The 19480-nt window shown below is 45.1% G+C and overlaps 1 protein-coding gene across 1 annotated transcript in view; it reads left to right on the forward strand.

Annotated features, from left to right (window-relative positions):
* The first annotated feature begins 7681 nt into the window (after positions 1-7681).
* ascc3 (activating signal cointegrator 1 complex subunit 3) overlaps positions 7682-19480 on the forward strand; it is a 358193-nt gene continuing 346394 nt past the window's right edge. The window contains exon 1 of the mRNA XM_055634935.1: positions 7682-7816. The gene's annotated coding sequence lies outside the window, so the exon portion shown is untranslated. The remainder of the gene's footprint in view (positions 7817-19480) is intronic.

Genomic DNA, 19480 nt, shown 5'->3' on the forward strand with positions numbered 1-19480 from the left:
AAAATAGGTGCAGGAGTAGGCCATTCGGCCCTTCGAGCCTGCACCGCCATTCAATATGATCATGGCTGATCATCCAACTCAGTATCCCGTACCTGCCTTCTCTGCATACCCCCTGACCCATTTAGCCACAAGGGCCACATCTAATTCCCTCTTAAATATAGTAAATGAACTGGCCTCAACTACCTTCTGTGGCAGTGAGTTCCAGAGATTCACCACTCTCTGTGTGAAAAATGCTTTTCTCATCTAGGTCCTAAAGGATTTCCCCTCTATCCTCAAACCGTTACCCCTTGTCCTGGACTTCCCCAACATCGGGAACAATATTACTGCATCTAGCCTGTCCAACCCCTTAAGAATTTTGTAAGTTTCAATAAGATCCCCCCTCAATCTCCTAAATTCTAGCGTGTACAAGCCGAGTCTATCCAGTCTTTCTTCATATGACAGTCCTGACATCCCAGGACTCAGTCTGGTGAACCGTCTCTGTACTCCCTCTATGGCAAGAATGTCTTTCCTCAGATTTGGAGACCAAAACTGTACGCAATACTCCAGGTGTGGCCTCACCAAGACCCTGTACAACTGCAGTAGAACCTTCCTGCTCCTATACTCAAATCCTTTTGCTATGAATGCTAACATACCATTGGCTTTCTTCACTGCCTGCTGCACCTGCATGCCTACTTTCAATTTTGTTAGCCCTTGCTGTCTCCTCCCCTTCCTTAACCCTCGAGCTGTCTCCTCCCATCCCCCCGCCCTCGGGCTCCTCCTCCCTTTTTCCTTCCTTCTGGTGCGCTAGTATATGTGTTGTGGGCCACGGGGACTGGTTTCCAGAGGACTAGTATGGACATTGTGGGTTGAACGGATTCTTGGTGGGCTGGCAGCTCAGTCACTCAGGGCTGGTGGGCTGGCAACTCAGGAACTCAGGGCTGATGAGGTGGCAGCCCAGTCACTCAGGCCTGGTGGGCTGGCAGCTCAGTCACTCGGGGCTGGTGGGCTGGCAGCTCAGTCACTCAGGTCTGGCAGCTCAGTCACTCAGGGCTGGTGGGCTGGCAGCTCAGACACTCAGGGATGGTGGGCTGGCAGATCAGTCACTCGGGGCTGGTGGGCTGGCAGCTCAGTCACTCAGGTCTGGCAGCTCAGCCACTCAGGGCTGGTGGGCTGGCAGCTCAGATACTCGGGGATGGTGGGCTGGCAGATCAGTCACTCATGGCTGGTGGGCTGGCAGATCAGTCACTCAGGGCTGGTGGCCTGGCAGTTCACTCACGGCTATTTCTTGAAATTCAATTTCAAGCAGAGTGCAGGCCAAAAAACTCAATTTCACAGCATTTCAAGCAGAGTGCAGGCAACTAAATTCAATTTTACAGCATTTCAAGCAGGGTGCAGGCCACCAAACTCACAATTTCACCGCACTTCAAGCAGAGTGCAGGCCACCAAGCTCAATTTCACTGCATTTTAAACCGAGTGCAGGCCACCAAATTCAATATCACAGCCGTTCAAGCTGAGTGCAGGCAACCAAACTCAATTTCACAGCATTTCAATCAGCGTGCATGCCACCATTCTCTCATAAAAGAGTGCAGGCCACCAAACACTGATAATTTTTTTATTTTTCATTGATCGGAAAAATCCTCGGGGCTGCCTCAGCGGAGGAGGACTGTGAGGAAGATGGCCACCAATCATAACAATATATGGTAACGTTTTTTTTCTAAAATCAATATACAGCGCAGACAGGAAGTGGTCAAGATGAGACTTTTAGTTATATAGATGTTCTTATGAGATTGCAATTCATTTGTTTATATTCCAGTGGAATTGCTGTTACTTGAAATAAACTAATTGTCACTGTGCACGTGTTTCAACTGCATTTCTTAAATATTTTGATAAACAATCACAAAACATTGGAAATTACCAAATTCTACAGCATCTGGAGAGAGGAGGAAATATGAATGTAATCTTAAAAAAACCCCCATTGTAACCTGAGCCTAAAACATTTACACAGTAGTTTTGCCTGTTAATGCCTCTGGAGATAAATAATCACTTGGATATATAGATGACTGGATAACGGGGCTGGGAGAGATATATTTTCCTTAAGAACCTGCGTATTAATTTAAGTGGCATATTGGCAGTATATTCATTGATCCCAATTCCATTTTCCTGTATTCACTATGTTCAAGGAAACTAATATCCCCAGATGCAGGAAGAACAAAATACTTGCTTTTTTTATGCAAGACTGAATTCTCTTTTTTGAGAAAGAAAATTATTTTTATTACTTGATTTAATGAATTCATGATGGAGTCGATGAAGGCAGGATTTAACATTGAGGTTAATCTGTTTAGACTGTGGCACCCTCTAGTGATGTTTTCACCAGTAATATTAGTCTAGTAATATTGAGCTGCGTGCTGCCTCCCCACCCCCTTCCCTGTGCTATATGAAAGTATAAGGGTGGTCATTCATTTAGATATATACATAGAATTAACTCTTTTCAGACTGAAGGCTTATCTGGGAATACTGAATAATGATCTAAATACTGAATAATCATACCAAATAACCTGTTCATTTAAAAGGGGCCACGCCTGACAGGATGGAAGTGAGGAAACATTTGTTTTGCAACCCAGATCTATTAGACTCATGGCTTCGAGTTGATGGCAGTTATTACGTGTATGGACCCAACTTTTTACATAATCAACATAATTCTGTCTCTAAGATGCCAGCTAAGAAATGGATGAATGTGTTATTTCAGTGGACTTCTCTGTTTCTTGCCTGAGATGGGTGTTTGATAATTGGCTTGGAAGCAGTGGCCCTAAGAGACTTTTCTAGTCTGTATGCCTCTCCGACACTTTGAGGCCAGAGAAACTCACCATTTGTATATGCATGTTTTTAGAAGCAAGTTCATTCACCTATTGACAACTATTAGTTACAATATCTCCTGGGTGATTTGCAGAGCCTACTTAAGTTGCTAGAATTTTAGAGGTTTAACTTCTTTCTCTTCAAATATATGTTTCATGTGATGTTTACATCACCTACAATCAGACATCTTCTGCCCTACATGGGGTCTTAACTATCCTACACAGTTACACTTGGTATGATTGTGCCTAATATATAGCGGGATTGTCATTGAACTGTATGCAAAAAAAACTTCACTGCATTTAATGTACTTGTGATGATGAAGTACCATCGAACCATTGACTGGACATGCTTCCACTTTATAGGTATCTGCAAGAGGAAGTGGTAGAGGTAGTTACAGATATAACATTAAAAATGTGAACTGACTGTCCTTTCTTTCATTCGTGTTTAATAGTTGTCTTAAATTTATGTTTTTAGCGTTCTTTAGCTTGTTTGGTGTGGGGGGGGGGGTGTGGGTTGGGGGAAACTTTATCTAATCTCTTACCTCGACGGAGCTTGCGATTTTTTTCCATACCGTGTCTCCGTCCGCACTGGGGCCTAACATCGAGGAGTTGGCGGCCTTTGCTGAAGACTGTCTTCGAGAAGCTCCACCGCGGACTTACCATCGCGGAGCCCGCGATCACTTTTCCAGGGATCGACTCAGACCTCCAACCTTGGGTGCTTGTGGACTTTAACATCACGGAGCCTTTGGGGAATCCAAGCCGTGGGAGCTTCAACAACCCCGACGCAGGAGCTTCGACTGCCCCGACCGTGGGAGAAGAAAGAGGAAGTAGATTGGATTTTATTGCTTTCATCACAGTGAGGAACGTGGAGAATCCGTTGTGGTGGATGTTTATGTTAACTTTTATGTAGTTGTGTGCCTTGTTGCTTTTTTCCCCCGTATGGTTATATGGTAATTTGCATATCACTGTACCTTAATAGTACATATGACAATAAAAGTCCTTTGAAACCTTTGAAGGATCCCGACCGGTGGGGGCAGCCTCAGAATTAAAGGATGTACCATTAGAAAAGTGATGCAAAGGAATTTCTTTAGTCAGAGGATGGTGAATTTGTGGAATTCTTTGCTACGCAGATTCATAATCCATCCATTATGAATGGACAGTTTATAAAAAAAAAGCTTTTCACTGTACTTTAGTACACGTGATCACAGTTATCTGTACTCTGTGGATAGCTCGATTGAAATCATGTATTGTCTTTCCACTGACTGGTTAGCGCACAACAAAAGTTTGAACAAATACTTTATTGTCACAGTGAACTTCATTGCTTGCATACCTTGGGTATGCAAATAGTCGCCACATAGAGATTGTTTACAAAGTACACCTACCCGTGCCAGGTCCCCCTTTGTCTCCCCCTTCCCTCACAGTAGCCCTCCAGGCCGGGTCCTCCTTTATTCCTTCACTGTGCAGCGGTGTCCTCACTTCCACATGGTCTGTCCTCGTCCGGCGGTCAGTGCCCTCATCGACCGCCACACTGATCTCTTCACTATCGCCGCCGAATCCTCTCTTGACACCTCCGTGGCGCCAACCCACGCCCCAGCCCAGTCGACCTCAATGGCCCACCGAGGACTCCGTCTGACCCGGGCACCGATTCGTGAGGCTCTGGTCTCAGCTTCTGCGCAGCGTCAGTATTGCACCATGGTACACGTGAATATAAGCTAAACTCAAACGCTTGGGGAGCTTCCAACCCAGCGGCATGAATATTGATTTCTCTAACTTCAAGTAACCCTTGCTTTCCCTCTCTCTCCCTCTCCCTCCCCCATCCTGGTTGTCCAACTAGTGAACTGTCATCCTGATTAATTTTACTGATTGTATGCCTCATTGTCATACGTTATACAAGCAGAATTCGGCCATTCGGCCCATCAAGTCTACCCCGCCATTCAATCATGGCTGATCTATCTCTCCCTCTTAACCTCGTTCTCCTGCCCTCTCCCCATAACCTTTGACACCCGTACTAATCAAAAATCTATCTATCTCTGCCTTAATTATATCCAATGACTCGGCCTCCACAGCAGTCTGTGGCAAAGAATTCCACAGATTCACCACCTTCTTTTATGTTTAGTGTTTTCTGAGTCATTCGTAACTGTCACTGTATGTCATGTTGTTACTTGTGGGCAGAGCACCAAGGCAAATTCCTTGTATGTGAATACTTGGCTCCCGCCCGCTCGAAGGGCCGAATGGCCTACTCCTGCACCTATTTTCTATGTTTCTATAAACTTACTTACTTAAACTAACTTACTTATTCTGACTAAAGAAATTCCTCATCTCCTTCCTAAAAGAACGTCCTTTTATTCTGAGGCCCGTGGCCTCTGGTCCTGGACTCTCCCACTAGTGGAAACATCCTCTCCATCCAAGCCTTGACAATTACCAACAATGACCCATTCTATAGGTATGTTGCAAAGCCTACCTGAAGCGTTGCTGAAAATCTGTCCCAGCCCGTGTGTGCGATTTTGGCACCATTTAGAGGGGGGGCGGGTTTAAAACGCGATTTTCCCTAGGCTGTTCAAATCGAGGATGTTCAGCCTAGTTAATTATTAACGAAAAATCGCTGGAAGATTCCGTCGCTTTAGCTATTATTAGTTTTAAGGGCTTTATCTAATTGTTATAGTAGTTTAAAAATTAACCTCTAAACCCGCGACCGCCGACAACGGGCCAGATCTCATACAGGGGACAACAGAAGGTAGAGTGTTTATTTTTACATTAAAAAGAGCTTCTTAAGATCCTTTTATACAGAGTTGCGAGTAGCTAATTTGGGGCCCATTATATCCCGCAGTATTTTTCTGGGCATTTGAGGGCACTAATCTACCGCAATGTGATAAACCAGCGCGTTCACAGGATCCCACTAGAAAGCTGATTTAAATGGACTTTAATTTACAGCAATTGAACACTAAATTCCTTCCATTTGGCCTATAAATTAATGTAAATGAGATTTAAAAATCATGTTTTATTGTGAATTATTTGTGAATATAATTTGGACACTTAGGCTATTTAAAAATGTTAATCATTTATTAAGAAATGGATAGGTGTTTAGATCTAGTAATTGAAGTTGGAAATTAGCTACAATTGGGTAACTAACTAATTATATGCTTTAATTTCAGGTCATCCAAGTAAGATTATTTTATATTTGTTTCAGAATGCTTCAATCTATGATAACTGAAAATTTAATTCAGTTCTCTTAATTTTTAAGAAAGTTATGGGCTTTTGACTGTCCACGATCACAGCCTTTTTGTTATGTCCATAGAAAATCAATAGGGAACAAGATGCTAATTTCCGAGTATGAAAATGGCCATAACCTTTTAAATACTTGAGATAAGAAAGTGAATTAGGTGTCAAATTAAACTTCTTTTTATGCTTTATCTGATGGGATAAATTGCAGACTTGACTTTTAAAATCTCAAAATTTTGTAACATTTCTACAGTCTACATTTCGTTGACCCTCGTCTGCTTTTGACCTGTGGTTTTCACACCTTACCCTTCCATATCTCTGTGTCTCCCTCTCCCCTGACTCTCAGTCTGGAGAAGGGTCTCGACCCCCTTCTCTCAAGAAGATGCCTCCCGTCCGTCCCGCCGAGTTACTCCAGTATTTCGTGTCTTATCTTCGGTGTAAAACCGGCATCTGCAGTTCCTTCCCACTTAAACCAAAATAAGCCCACAGCCCGTAAATGGACGCGAGATTAACACACACACAGCAGCAGCAGGACAGGCAGCACCTTCTGAGGAGGAGGGTGACGCGCGGTGTACAACTACGTTACTCACGCACTTTGTCTTTTTAAAATAAAAAGCGAACGTGTGTGCACGCTTTCGGTTTCGATTTCGATTCCGCTACGCGCGCGCCCGACCAGACGCTCCAACGGTGCGCGCTCCCGCTCGGGCACGCGCCCTACAGACGCCGGGCGCGCGTGACTCCAACGGCCAACACACACCTTGCAGGTGGAGATTGACCCGTGTGTCGCGCCCTCACATCACCCCGCGTCAGCCGTGCGCGACACCTCCTCCTCAGATCCCGCCCCCTCGCCTCAGACCACGCCCCTCCCCTCACACCCAGCCCCGCCCCCACCCACTCGCTGGAGCCCCGCCCCCTCCCCATCCATCAGCCCCACCCCACCACCTCGTTGGAGCACCACCCCCATCTCTCTGGTGCCCCGCCCTCATCTCACTGGAGCCCCGCCCCTCTGAAGCCCCCTCACCCCAGCCCCACCTCCTCGCTGGAGCCCCACCCCTCTCCCCGCTCACACATCCAGCCCCACCCACCTCCTCGCTGGAGCTCCGCCCCCTCGCTGGAGGCCCGCCCCTCCCCCTGCCCCTCGCTCACAACCCAGCCCCACCACACCCTACTGGATCCCCACCCCCATCTCGCTGGAAGCCCCTCCCCCTCACTCCCGCCCCACCTCCTCGCTGGAGCCCCGCCCCCTGGATGAAGCCCCCCCCCACCGAAGCCCCCCCCCTCACTCTCATGGAAGCCCACCCCCATCTCGCTGGAGCCCCGCCCCCTCGCTGGAGCCCCTGGATGAAGCCCCTCGCTCACTCCCAGCCCCACCCCCTCCTTGAGCCCCACCCCCATCTCGCTGGAGCCCCGCCCCCCCCTCGCTGCCCCTCGCTCACAACCCAGCCCCACCACACCACACCCACCCCCACCCCCATCTCGCTGTAGCCCCGCCCCCCTACATCGGCCCGGTTCCCACCAAGGATCATAGAGCAGAGCTGCCCCCTCAGGCCACGCCCCCATCCTATTCCCAATTCGCTGGAGCTCCGCCCCCTCCCCCCCCACTACTGTAGCCCCGCCCTCCCCTCGGTCCGTTCACGCCCACCGCGCGAGCTCGCGCACGCCGAGCAACGGGCCGCGCCACGCAGTTGACGGCAGCGACGAGCCGAGCCGAGCCGGCGGCCGGTGTGTGTGTGTGTTGTGTTCGCTGGAGTCACACAGAGCGGCAGGTAGGTGATTAAGTAAGTGGGTGGGTGACGGGAAACGGAAGGTTTGCCGGTCTAAGCACACACCCCCCCCCCGGACTGGTTTGGAGTCGCTGGTTTGGCTGCTTGCCCCGGTGTCGGGCGGGGGGGAGGGGGGGAGAGAGAGACCAAGCTCTGTCAAGGACTGGAGGAGTTACAGTGTTCAGTGTGTATGTGGCCTAAATGGAAACTGAGTGTGCAGGAAGGCACTGCAGATACTGGTTCAAACCGAAGATGTATTTAAAATGCTGGAGTAACTCAGCGGGACAGGCAGCATCTCTGGAGAGAAGGGAATGGGTGACATTTCAGGGATCGAGACCCTTCTTCAGACGCCGCTGAGTTTAATGTGCCGGGTGTCGGACTACAAGTCCCGGCAGCCATTGCGCCGTGGCGCCCAGTGCGCATGTCCCGTGGCCACAATCCCTGGATCACTGGTTGCATGAACGTGGCCATTCAAGAGTCATGAGTGTGTGTTATATTGTCATGTGTCCCAGACAGAACAATGAAATTCTGACTTGCTGCTGCAGCATAACAGAACATGTAAACGTAGTGAACTGTAAACAATATAACGAGGCCAATTTGCTGGAAGTTTTCAAGAGAGTGTTCGATTTAGCTCTTAGGGCTAAATGAATCAAGGGATATGAGGAAAAAGCAGAATTGGTACTGATAGATGAACCGCCAGGATCCGATTGAATGGCTGTGCTGGCTTGAAGGGCAGAATGGCCTACTCCTGCACATATTTTTCTATGTAAATGAGAAAAAAGTTTGTATATTCATATACACACATATGCATACCTATACATATGTATACATATATATATAATATATATATGTGTCTGAAGAAGGGTCTTGACCCGAAACATCACCCATTCCTTCTCCCTAGAGATGCTGTCCATCCCGCTGAGTTTCCCCAGCATTTTGTGTCTATGTTTGGTTTAAACATGCATCTGCAATTCCTTCCCACACATAATGTATATGTCCTATACATACATATGCGCAAATATATAAATATACTCACATACACACACAATCAAATTACAGACCAGTTAGCCTGACTTCGGTGGTGGGAAAGATGTTGGAGTCAACTATTAAAGAGGTAATAATGGGGCATTTGGATAGCAGTAAACGGATTAGTCCAAGTCAACATGGATCTATGAAAGGGAAATGACATGCTTGACTAAATTTCTGGAATTTTTTGAGGATGTGACAACCACTAGGGGTGCCGCATTGATGACTGCCTCTGCCAACAGTCTGTTTTTTCTATCTTTTTATTTTAGTCTTAACAGTATGTTGTGGAGGTTTCTTTAGTTTTTGTATGTGGGGGAGGGGGGGTAGGGTAAGGGGGAAACAGTTTCCCAATAATTTCCTGGCAAAGATGTGACTATTCTCCGAGTCGCGTCTTCGTATGTCCCCCCCCCCCCCCCCCCCCCCCCCCCCCCCCTCGTGGCCTACCAACTGGATTGGAGCGGCCTCTCCTGCCAGAGACCTGGGACCGGACCAGCACTGGATTCACCGCAGAGTGGGGCGATACCTTACCTGGATCGCCGTTTGAAACTCTGGAGTGTTGGGCCTGCTGTTTCAACATCGCGGAGCTTTGGTTCGTAGAGCTCCCAGCGCGGGCGGTGCTGACTTGAACACCGCAGAGTCCTGGGATCCCTTTGCCGAGGGCCGTCAGCATGAATCTCCGCCCAGCGTGGCCTGTGGACTTCGGGAGCTGTATAGGGCTCGAGTAAGACCACATCTGTAGTATTGTGTATAGTTTTGGTCTCCTAATTTGAGGAAGAACATCTGAGGCAGTGCAGCACGAGATTGATCCCTGGGATGGCGGGACTGTCATATGAGGAAAGATTGAAAAAACTAGGCTTGTATTCACTGGAATTTAGAAGGATGAGGGGGTTTTTTATAGAAACATATAACATTATAAAAGCACTGGACAAGCTAGATGCAGGAAAAATGTTCCCAATGATGGGCGAGTCAAGAACCAGGGGCCACAGTCTTAGAATAAAGGGGAGGCCATTTAAGACTGAGGTGAGAAAAAACTTTTTCACCCAGAGAGTTGTGAATTTGTAGAATTCCCTGCCACAGAGGGCAGTGGATGGATTTAAAAGAGAGTTATATAGAGCTCTAGGGGCTAGTGGAATCGAGGGATATGGGGAGAAGGCAGGCATGGGTTATTGATTGGGGACGATCAGCCATGATCACAATGAATGGTGGTGCTGGCTCGAAGGCCAAATGGCCTTCTCCTGCACGTATTTTCTATGTTTCTATAAATAATATGCAATAGAAACATAGAAAATAGGTGCAGGAGTAGGGGCCTGCACCGCCATTCAATATGGTCATGGCTGATCATCCAACTCAGTATCCCGTACCTGCCTTCTCTCCATACCCCCTGATCCCTTTAACCACAAGCGCCACATCTAACTCCCTCTTAAATATAGCCAATGAACTGGCTCAACTACCTTCTGTGGCAGAGAGTTCCAGAGATTTACTACTCTCTGTGTGAATTTTTTTTTCTCATCTCGGTCCTAAAGGATTTCCCCTTTATCCTTAAACGGTGACCCCTTGTCCTGGACTTCACCAACATCGAGAACAATCTTCCTGCATCTAGCCTCTCCAACCCCTTAAGAATTTTGTAAGTTTCTATAAGATCCCCCTTCAATCTTCTAAATTCTAGCGAGTACAAGCTGAGTCTATCCAGTCTTTCATCATATGAAAGGCCTGACATCCCAGGAATCTGTCTGGTGAACATTCTCTGTACTCCCTCTATGGCAAGAATGTCTTTCCTCTGATTTGGAGACAAAACTGTACGCAATACACCAGATGTGGTCTCACCAATACCCTGTACAACTGCAGTAGAACCTCCCTGCTCCTATACTCAAATCCTTTTGCTATGAATGCTAACATACCATTCGCTTTCTTCACTGCCTGCTGCACCTGCATGCCTACTTTCAATGATTGGTGTACCATGACACCCAGGTCTCATTGCATCTCCCCTTTTCCTAATCGGCCACCATTTAGATAATAGTCTACTTTCCTGTTTTTGCCAACAAAGTGGATAACCTCACATTTATCCACATTATACTGCATCTGCCATGTATTTACCCACTCACCCAGCCTATCCAAGTCACCTTGCAGCCTCCTAGCATCCTCCTCACATCTAACACTGCCGCCAGCTTCGTGTCGTCTGCAAACTTGGAGATGTTGCATTCATTTCCCTCGTCCAAATCATTAATATATATTGTAAATAGCTGGGGTCCCAGCACTGAACCTTGCGGTACCCCACTGGTCACTGCCTGCCATTCTGAAAAGGACCCGTTTACTCCTACTCTTTGCTTCCTGTTTGCCAGCCAGTTCTCTATCCACATCAATACTGAACCCCCAATACCGTGTGCTTTAAGTTTGTATACTAATCTCTTATGTGGGACCTTGTCGAAAGCCTTCTGAAAGTCCAGATATAACACATCCACTAGTTCTCCCTTATCCACTCTACTAGTTACATCCTCGAAAGATTCTATAAGATTCGTCAGACGTGATTTACCTTTCGTAAATCCATGCTGACTTTGTCCAATGATTTCACCACTTTCCAAATAGTGCAAAAAAACAAAACCTATGCCCCCAAATCTAAGTATTTCAGAGAATATTTGGAGGTTGTATTGTTTTCCTACACATGTTTAATAACCTGATGGCTGTGAGGAAGAAGCTGTTCCTGAACCTGGACATTACAGTATTCAGGCTCCTACATCTTCTTCCAGATAGCAGGTGAAATGAATGTGGCCAGGGTGGTGGCTGCCTTTTTGTGTGTGTATATACATATACACATATACATGTATAAACTCGCACATACATACACGTAAAAAAAACAATAATAGTGCAGATCTCTCCCCTCCCCCCCCCCCCCTCGAATACTGCCTAAAACTTTGTTCTTTATTGCACACAAGACGAGTCAGAGCATTTTGCTCGGTGCAAAACAATCGGCGCCTTCGCAGGAAATCCTGTGTTCGTACTTGACAGCAGTTTCTGGGGGTGACCGTGCACATCGCATATGTGTACGTGTGTAAACTTTTATAAACCGAAGAAGAGTCTCAATCCAAAAAGTCACCCATTCCTTCTCTCCAGGGATGCTGCCTGTCCCACTGAGTTAATCCAGCATTTTGTGTTTTTCTAAACTGGTTTGAACGTGTTTCAAAGGAATAAAGGTCTTGGTGTTTTCATGGGGTTGCAAGTGACATTACAAATTTCAATCCTGACTTTGAGCTCTTCAGTTTGTTTCCCCCTGAGATTTGAGATTGTTGTGTTCTGCATCATAACACATACGGCACACCAATGAGTAGGGCATTGTGTTTGTGCTGGTCATTTAACAACTATCCACCAAATTACTTGATTTTGGTCCATAATTTGTAGGTTAGTAGACTTTGAGTACTCATCTGTAATTGTAATAAATATTTTGTATTTGATCATCATTTCAGGTAGTGAGTACAGATACCCCGTCTGTCACTTTAATCTAGGTTTTGGTCCATAATTTGTATGTTAATGCACAGTGAGTGTGCATCTATACTACAACACACCACCACATAAAATCCCTCCAAACTAACGACTAACATTTATGCAATGATTCTCCCGGTCTCCGGGAGGAGGCAGCTGCTCCAGACTTTTCAAGCCGCCCGCGCAACCTACCTAATCTACGCTAAAAATCTTCCATTCTGAAATCCGAAAATGTCCGAAATCCGACAAGTTTCTGGTCCCAAGGCTTTCGGATAAAAGGTTGTGCACCTGTAGTACAGATTTTGTCTTTGATCACCATTTCAAGCAGTGACCACAGTCTTGTCAGTTTCACCAAGGGTGAAATTGACATGCAATCATTTCTATTGACACTTGTGCAGTGGTACCTAATCGAAATAATGTAACCAACAGCCTTTAGTATTTTATTCAACAAAAATTAACTTAAAGCTATTAAAAACATCTTAATTTTTGAAAGAAATAAGCTGTTTTGTAGATGGAATTCTCTAGCCCCTAGACACCCTTTCCCCCATGACACATTTGTTTTTCTCATGCAATTGCTGGAGGTTCTCAGCAGGCTAAGCAGCATCTGGAAGTAGTACCTCAAGCAGTTTGTATTTTGAATCAATATTTGGGGTGCCTTCATCAAAGTGTCTATTAATGTTAATGCCATTCAAAATGCAGTGCACAAAGCCATTTAGAAGTGATTGTTAAGTACTGTCCTACAGATAGGCACAACATAAACTGTTCAGATACTGATCAAATACCAAGTCAAGGATAACAGGCAGTGTATGTGAATGGACAGATGCATTTTGTTTCCTAACCTGAAACATCGACTACCCATTGCTGTTACAGATGCTGTCTGATCCACTGAGTTCCACCAGCATTTTGTGTCTTATCTGGTTTAAACCTGGTTCCTTCCTACACTTTCAGCATCTGCCTTCTCTAGTCTCATTATTGCCCTTTGAGTTTCTTCCATCATTCATCAAAATCATGGCTGATCTCATCAATGCCATTTATCAGCACCATCTCGATATGCCTTGATTCCCAGAAATGGTTTAATACCCATAAATCTATTGATCTATGACTGAGTGCACATATCACTGAAGGCCGACATGCAAGGATTTTGTCAGTGTCTTTATCTCCACAATTTGATATAAATTTTCCAGTCTTCACTTTTATTGTATTTTTTTCCCGAAAGAGATTAATCTTCTGCCATGTCAAATGCAGAAAATAATTGGTCACATACTAGCACAACTATTTTGTTTATAATATTCATAGAAACATAGAAAATAGATGCACGTGTAGGCCATTCGGCCCTTCGAGTCTGCACTACCATTCAATATGATCACGGCTGATCATCCAACTCGGTATCCTGTACCTGCCTTCTCTCCATACCCCCTGATCCCTTTAGCCACAAGGGCCACATCTAACTCCCCCTTAAATATAGCCAATGAACTGGCCTCAACTACCTTCTGTGGCATAGAGTTCCAGAGATTTACCATTCTCTGTGTGAAAAATGTTTTTCTCATCTAGGTCCTAAAGGATTTCCCCTTTATCCTCAAACTGTGACCCCTTGTCCTGGACTTCCCCAACATCGGGAACAATCTTCCTGCATCTAGCCTGTCCAACCCCTTAAGAATTTTGTAAGTTTCTATAAGATCCCCCCTCAATCATCTAAATTTTAGCGAGTACAAGCCAAGTCTATCCAGTCTTTCTTCATTTGAAAGTCCTGACATCCCAGGAATCAGTCTGGTGAACCTTCTCTGTACTCCCTCTAAGGCAAGAATGTCTTTCCTCAGATTTGGAGACCAAAACTGTACACAATACACCAGGTGTGATCTCACCAATACCCTATACAACTGCAGTAGAACCTCCCTGCTTCTATACTCAAATCCTTTTGCTATCATGCACAAACAATACTGGCGTTCACACCCTGCTTTAAAAGAAAGCAAATTAGTCATTGTCCCAGTTAGTATGTTCCTCATTGTGTTTAACTTAACATTTTCAATGCAATGACATGGTGGCATATAGTATTTGGTATTATGACCTACTGGTATTTGGTCCCAGCATTGGGATGGTTTATTATTGTCACATGAATTTAGAAGGATGAGAGGGTATCTTATTGAAACATATAGGATTATTAAGGGTTTGGACACGCTAGAGGCATGAAACGTGTTCCTGTTGGGGGAGTCCAGAACCAGGGGCCACAGTTTAAGAATAAGGTGTAAGCCATTTAGAACAGAGATGGAGAAACAGTTTTTTCACACAGATAGTGTCTGTGGGAATGTGAGCAATGATTTACAGATGTTTAAGTGTCTCCCGGTCTCCGGGGAGGAGGCAGCCGCTACAGTAGTACAGACCTGGGTTGACCGTGGGTCGTTTCGGGTCAAGTTTGTCGAGCTTTGGTCTGGCCTCAGGGGGGTGTAGGCCGTTTCTCTGGATACTTTCAAGAGAGACTCACGGTGGCGCAGCGGTAGAGTTGTGGCCTTACAGCACAATGCAGCGCCAGAGACCCGGGCTCGATCCTGACTACGGGTGCTGTCTGTATGGAGTTTGTACATTCTCCCCGTGATCTGCGTGGGTTTTCTCCGAGATCTTCGGTTTCTTCCCACACTCCAAAGGTGTACAGGTTTGTAGGTTAATTTAGTTTGATAAAAATGTAAAATTGTCCAAGTTGGTGATATGCAGAGTACTGCCCTGCCGACTACAAAATTCAGAAGGTTCAGGAGGTTCAGGAGTGCTAGATGGCGCTCTTAAAGCCAGCAGAGTCAGGGGATATGAGGAGAAGGCAGGAATGGGGTACTGATTGTGGATGATCAGCCATGATCACATTAAATGGCTTTGCTGGCTCGACGGGCCGATTGGTCTACTCCTGCACATATTGTCTATTGGCTATTGAACCTGATTTAGTGAAAAACTTTGTTTTCCATACTAGCCAGGCAGATGATACCATACATGATTACATGGGTAATGTAAACGAGAAAGGAAACAGTGTAGAATATAGCATTACATCAATAGAGAAAGTGCAGATAAAAACGAGTGCAAAGGCGGCAATTAATATTTTTTGAAGATAAGAAATACTTCCTGAGCATATAAGTGAACTGTCCAAGAGTCTGAACAATAGGGTAGAAGTTGTTAAGCTGTTTGGTATTATGGTCTATTGGTATTTGGTTTCAAAAATTGCAGCAGTATCTTGATCAGCTGGGCAAGTGGACTGACATATGGCTAATGGAGTTTACTGCAGATAAATTCAAGGTGTTTCGGAAGTCAAAGCATGGCAGGGACTTCATAGTGGATGGTAGGGCCCTGAGGAGTGTTGTGGAGCGATGGGATCTAGGAAAACAGGTACATAGTTCCCTGAAAGTGGTGTCACAAGAAGATAGGGTGGGCCGTGAAGGCTTTTGGTGCATTGGTCAGGGTATTGAAAATAGAAGTTATGTTATGGTTGTTCAAGACATTGGTGAGGCTGCATTTGGAGCATTGTGTTCCGTTTTAGTCACACTGTAATAGGAAGGATGTTGTTCAGCTGGAAAAAATGCACAGAAGATTTACAAAGATGTTGCCAGGACTTGAGGGCCCAAGTTATTGGATGAAGCTGTGCATATTTATGGAGAGGGTCAGAACTGGACCTAGGGTTGAGATTTTTGATTGGAGAAAGGCTAACTTTGATGAGATGCGAGATGATTTAAAAGGAGTGAACTGGACATTGTGTTTTATGGGAAAGATGTAGAAGAGAAATGGAGGATATTTAAAGGGGAAATTTTAAGAGTACAGAATCTTTATGTTCCTGTTCGGTTGAAAGGAAACAGTAAAAATTGGAAAGAGCCCTGGTTTTCAAGGGAAATTGGGCATCTTGTTTGGAAAAAGAGGGAGATCTACAATAATTATAGGCAGCATGAAGTAAATGAGGTGCTTGAGGAGTATAAGGAATGTAAAAAGAATCTTAAGAAATAAATTAGAAAAGCTAAAAGAAGATATGAGGTTGCTTTGGCAAGTAAGGTGAAAGTAAATCCAAAGGGTTTCTACAGCTATAGTAATAGCAAAATGATAACGAGGGATACAATTGGTCCATTGGAGAGACAGAGTGGACAGCTATCTGCAGAGCCAAAAGAGATGGGGGAGATATTGAACAATTTTTTTTCTTTGGTATTCACCAAGGAGAAGGATATTGAACTATGTGAGGTAAGGGAAACTAGTAGAGTAGCTATGGATACTATGAGGTTCAAAGTAAAAGAAGTACTGACACTTTTGAAAAATATAAAAGTGGATAAGTCTCCAGGTCCTGACAGGATATTCCCTAGGACATTGAGGGAAGTTAGTGTAGAAATAGCCGGGGCTATGACAGAAATATTTCAAATGTCATTAGAAACGGGAATAGTCCCCGAGGATTGGCGTACTGCGCATGTTGTTCCATTGTTTAAAAAGGGTTCTAAGAGTAAACCTAGCAATTATAGACCTGTTAGTTTGACTTCAGTGGTGGGCAAATTAATGGAAAAGATACTTAGAGATAATATATATAAGCATCTGGATAAACAGGGTCTGATTAGGAACAGTCAACATGGATTTGTGCCTGGAAGGTCATGTTTGACTAATCTTCTTGAATTTTTTGAAGAGGTTACTAGGGAAATTGATGAGGGTAAAGCAGTGGATGTTGTCTATATGGACTTTAGTAAGGCCTTTGACAAGGTTCCTCATGGAAGGTTGGTTAAGAAGGTTCAACTGTTGGGTATAAATGCAGGAATAGCAAGATGGATTCAACAGTGGCTGAATGGGAGAAGCCAGAGGGTAATGGTGGATGGCTGTTTATCGGGTTGGAGGCAGGTGACTAGTGGGGTGCCTCAGGGATCTGTGTTGGGTCCTTTGTTGTTTGTCATGTACATCAATGACCTGGATGAAGGTGTGGTAAATTGGATTAGTAAGTATGCAGATGATACCAAGATAGGGGGTGTTGTGGATAATGAAGAGGATTTCCAAAGTCTACAGAGTGATTTAGGCCATTTGGAAAAATGGGCTGAAAGATGGCAGATGGAGTTTAATGCTGATAAATGTGAGGTGCTACACCTTGGCAGGACAAATCAAAATAGGACGTACATGGTAAATGGTAGGGAATTGAAGAATACAGTTGAACAGAGGGATCTGGGTATAACCGTGCATAGTTCCTTGAAGGTGGAATCTCATATAGATAGGGTGGTAAAGAAAGCTTTTGGTATGCTAGCCTTTATAAATCAGAGCATTGAGTATAGAAGCTGGGATGTAATGTTAAAATTGTACAAGGCATTGGTGAGACCAAATCTGGAGTATGGTGTACAATATTTTGGTCGCCCAATTATAGGAAGGATGTCAACAAAATAGAGAGAGTACAGAGGAGATTTACTAGAATGTTGCCTGGGTTTCAACAAGTAAGTTACAGAGATAGGTTGAATAAGTTAGGTCTTTATTCTCTGGAGCGCAGAAGGTTAAGGGGGGACTTGATAGAGGTCTTTAAAATGATGAGAGGGATAGACAGATTTGATGTGGACAAGCTTTTCCCTTTGAGAATAGGGAAGATTCAAACGAGAGGACATGACTTCAGAATTAAGGGGCAGAAGTTTAGGGGTAATATGAGGGGGAACTTCTTTACTCAGAGAGTGGTAGCGGTGTGGAATGAGCTTCCAGTGGAAGTGGTGGAGGCAGGTTCATTGGTATAATTTAAAAATAAATTGGATAGGCATATGGATGAGAAGGGAATGGAGGGTTATGGTATGAGTGCAGGCAGGTGGGACTAAGGGAAAAAAAGTTGTTCAGCACGGACTTGTAGGGCCGAGATGGCCTGTTTCCATGCTGTAATTGTTATATGGTTATATGGTTATATCAGGACGTTATTCATTGATGTACAGCGTATTAAGGGGTGATCTTACAGTGGTGTATAGAATCATGAGAGGAATGCACCCAGAGTAGGGGAATCAAGAATCAGTAGTAAAGTAAGCAAACTCAATGCTAGTATTTATTTCAAGAGTGCTTGTATACAAAAATAGGGATGTAATGTTGGGGCTCTATCAGGCGCTGGTAAGGCCACATTTGGAATATTGTGAGCAATTTTGGGCACCATATCTGAGGAAGGATGTGCTGGCTCTAGAGAGGGTCCAGAGGAGGTTAACAAGAATGATCCCAGGAATGAATAGATTAACCTAAGAGGAGGTTTGTCGGCACAGGGCCTGTAGTCGCTGGAGGCCAGTCAGTGGATATTTTTAGGCAGAGATAGATTCTTGATTAGTACAGGTGTCAGAGGTCATGGTGAGAAGGCAGAAGAATGGGGTTAAGAGGGAGATAAGGATCAGCCATGATTGAATGTCAGAGTTGACTTGATGGTCTGAGTGGCCGGATTCTATCCCTTATGACATGAGGACAAAGGTTTAAGGTGGGAGAGATAAGATTTAATAGGGACCTGAGGCAACTTTTTCACTCAGAGGGTGGTGAGTATATGGAACAAGCTGCTAGAGGTGGCTGGTGAGGCAGTTACTATAACAACTTTTATAAGACATTTGGACAGGGACATGGACATGGACATGGAAAGTTTAGGGAGATAAGGGCTAAATGTAGCCAAATGGGATCAGTGTAGATGAGGCATCATGGTGGGGCAAAGGGGCTGTTACTATGCCCCATGACTCTTTGACACTTCCATATTATTTACCCTCGAGGATATGAAGCTGGGCCAGCATGTTTACTTACAAGTTGTAAACAGGAAATGGCTATTGTTATTTGTTGTAATAATCAGAATCAGATTTTATTCGCTGAGTATGTTTTGCAACATATGAGGAATTTCACTGGCTAGGTCAGTCACACAATTAAAAGCAACAGATTCAAAAACACATTTTAACATGAACATCCACCACAGTGACTGGATCACGGTGGGTGACGTTTGGGGATGACATTGATGACATTCCTCACTGTGATGGAAGGCAAAATAAAGTTCAAGTCCTTCCTTTTGTTCTTCCTCGGTCGGGGGCCTCGAGCCTTCCGTTGACGGGGCGGTCTTGACTCCCGTAGCCAGCGGCTTTCGGGCCCTCCGCGTCGAGGCGTTCAGCTCCTGCATCGGGGGGTTATCAGCTCCCCTGCGCTGGGTGATCGAACCTCGCGTCGGGGCTGGTCAATAGACAATAGGTGCAGGAG

This window comes from Leucoraja erinacea, chromosome 5, assembly GCF_028641065.1.
Source record: "Leucoraja erinacea ecotype New England chromosome 5, Leri_hhj_1, whole genome shotgun sequence".
Taxonomy (NCBI): Eukaryota; Metazoa; Chordata; class Chondrichthyes; order Rajiformes; family Rajidae; genus Leucoraja; species Leucoraja erinaceus.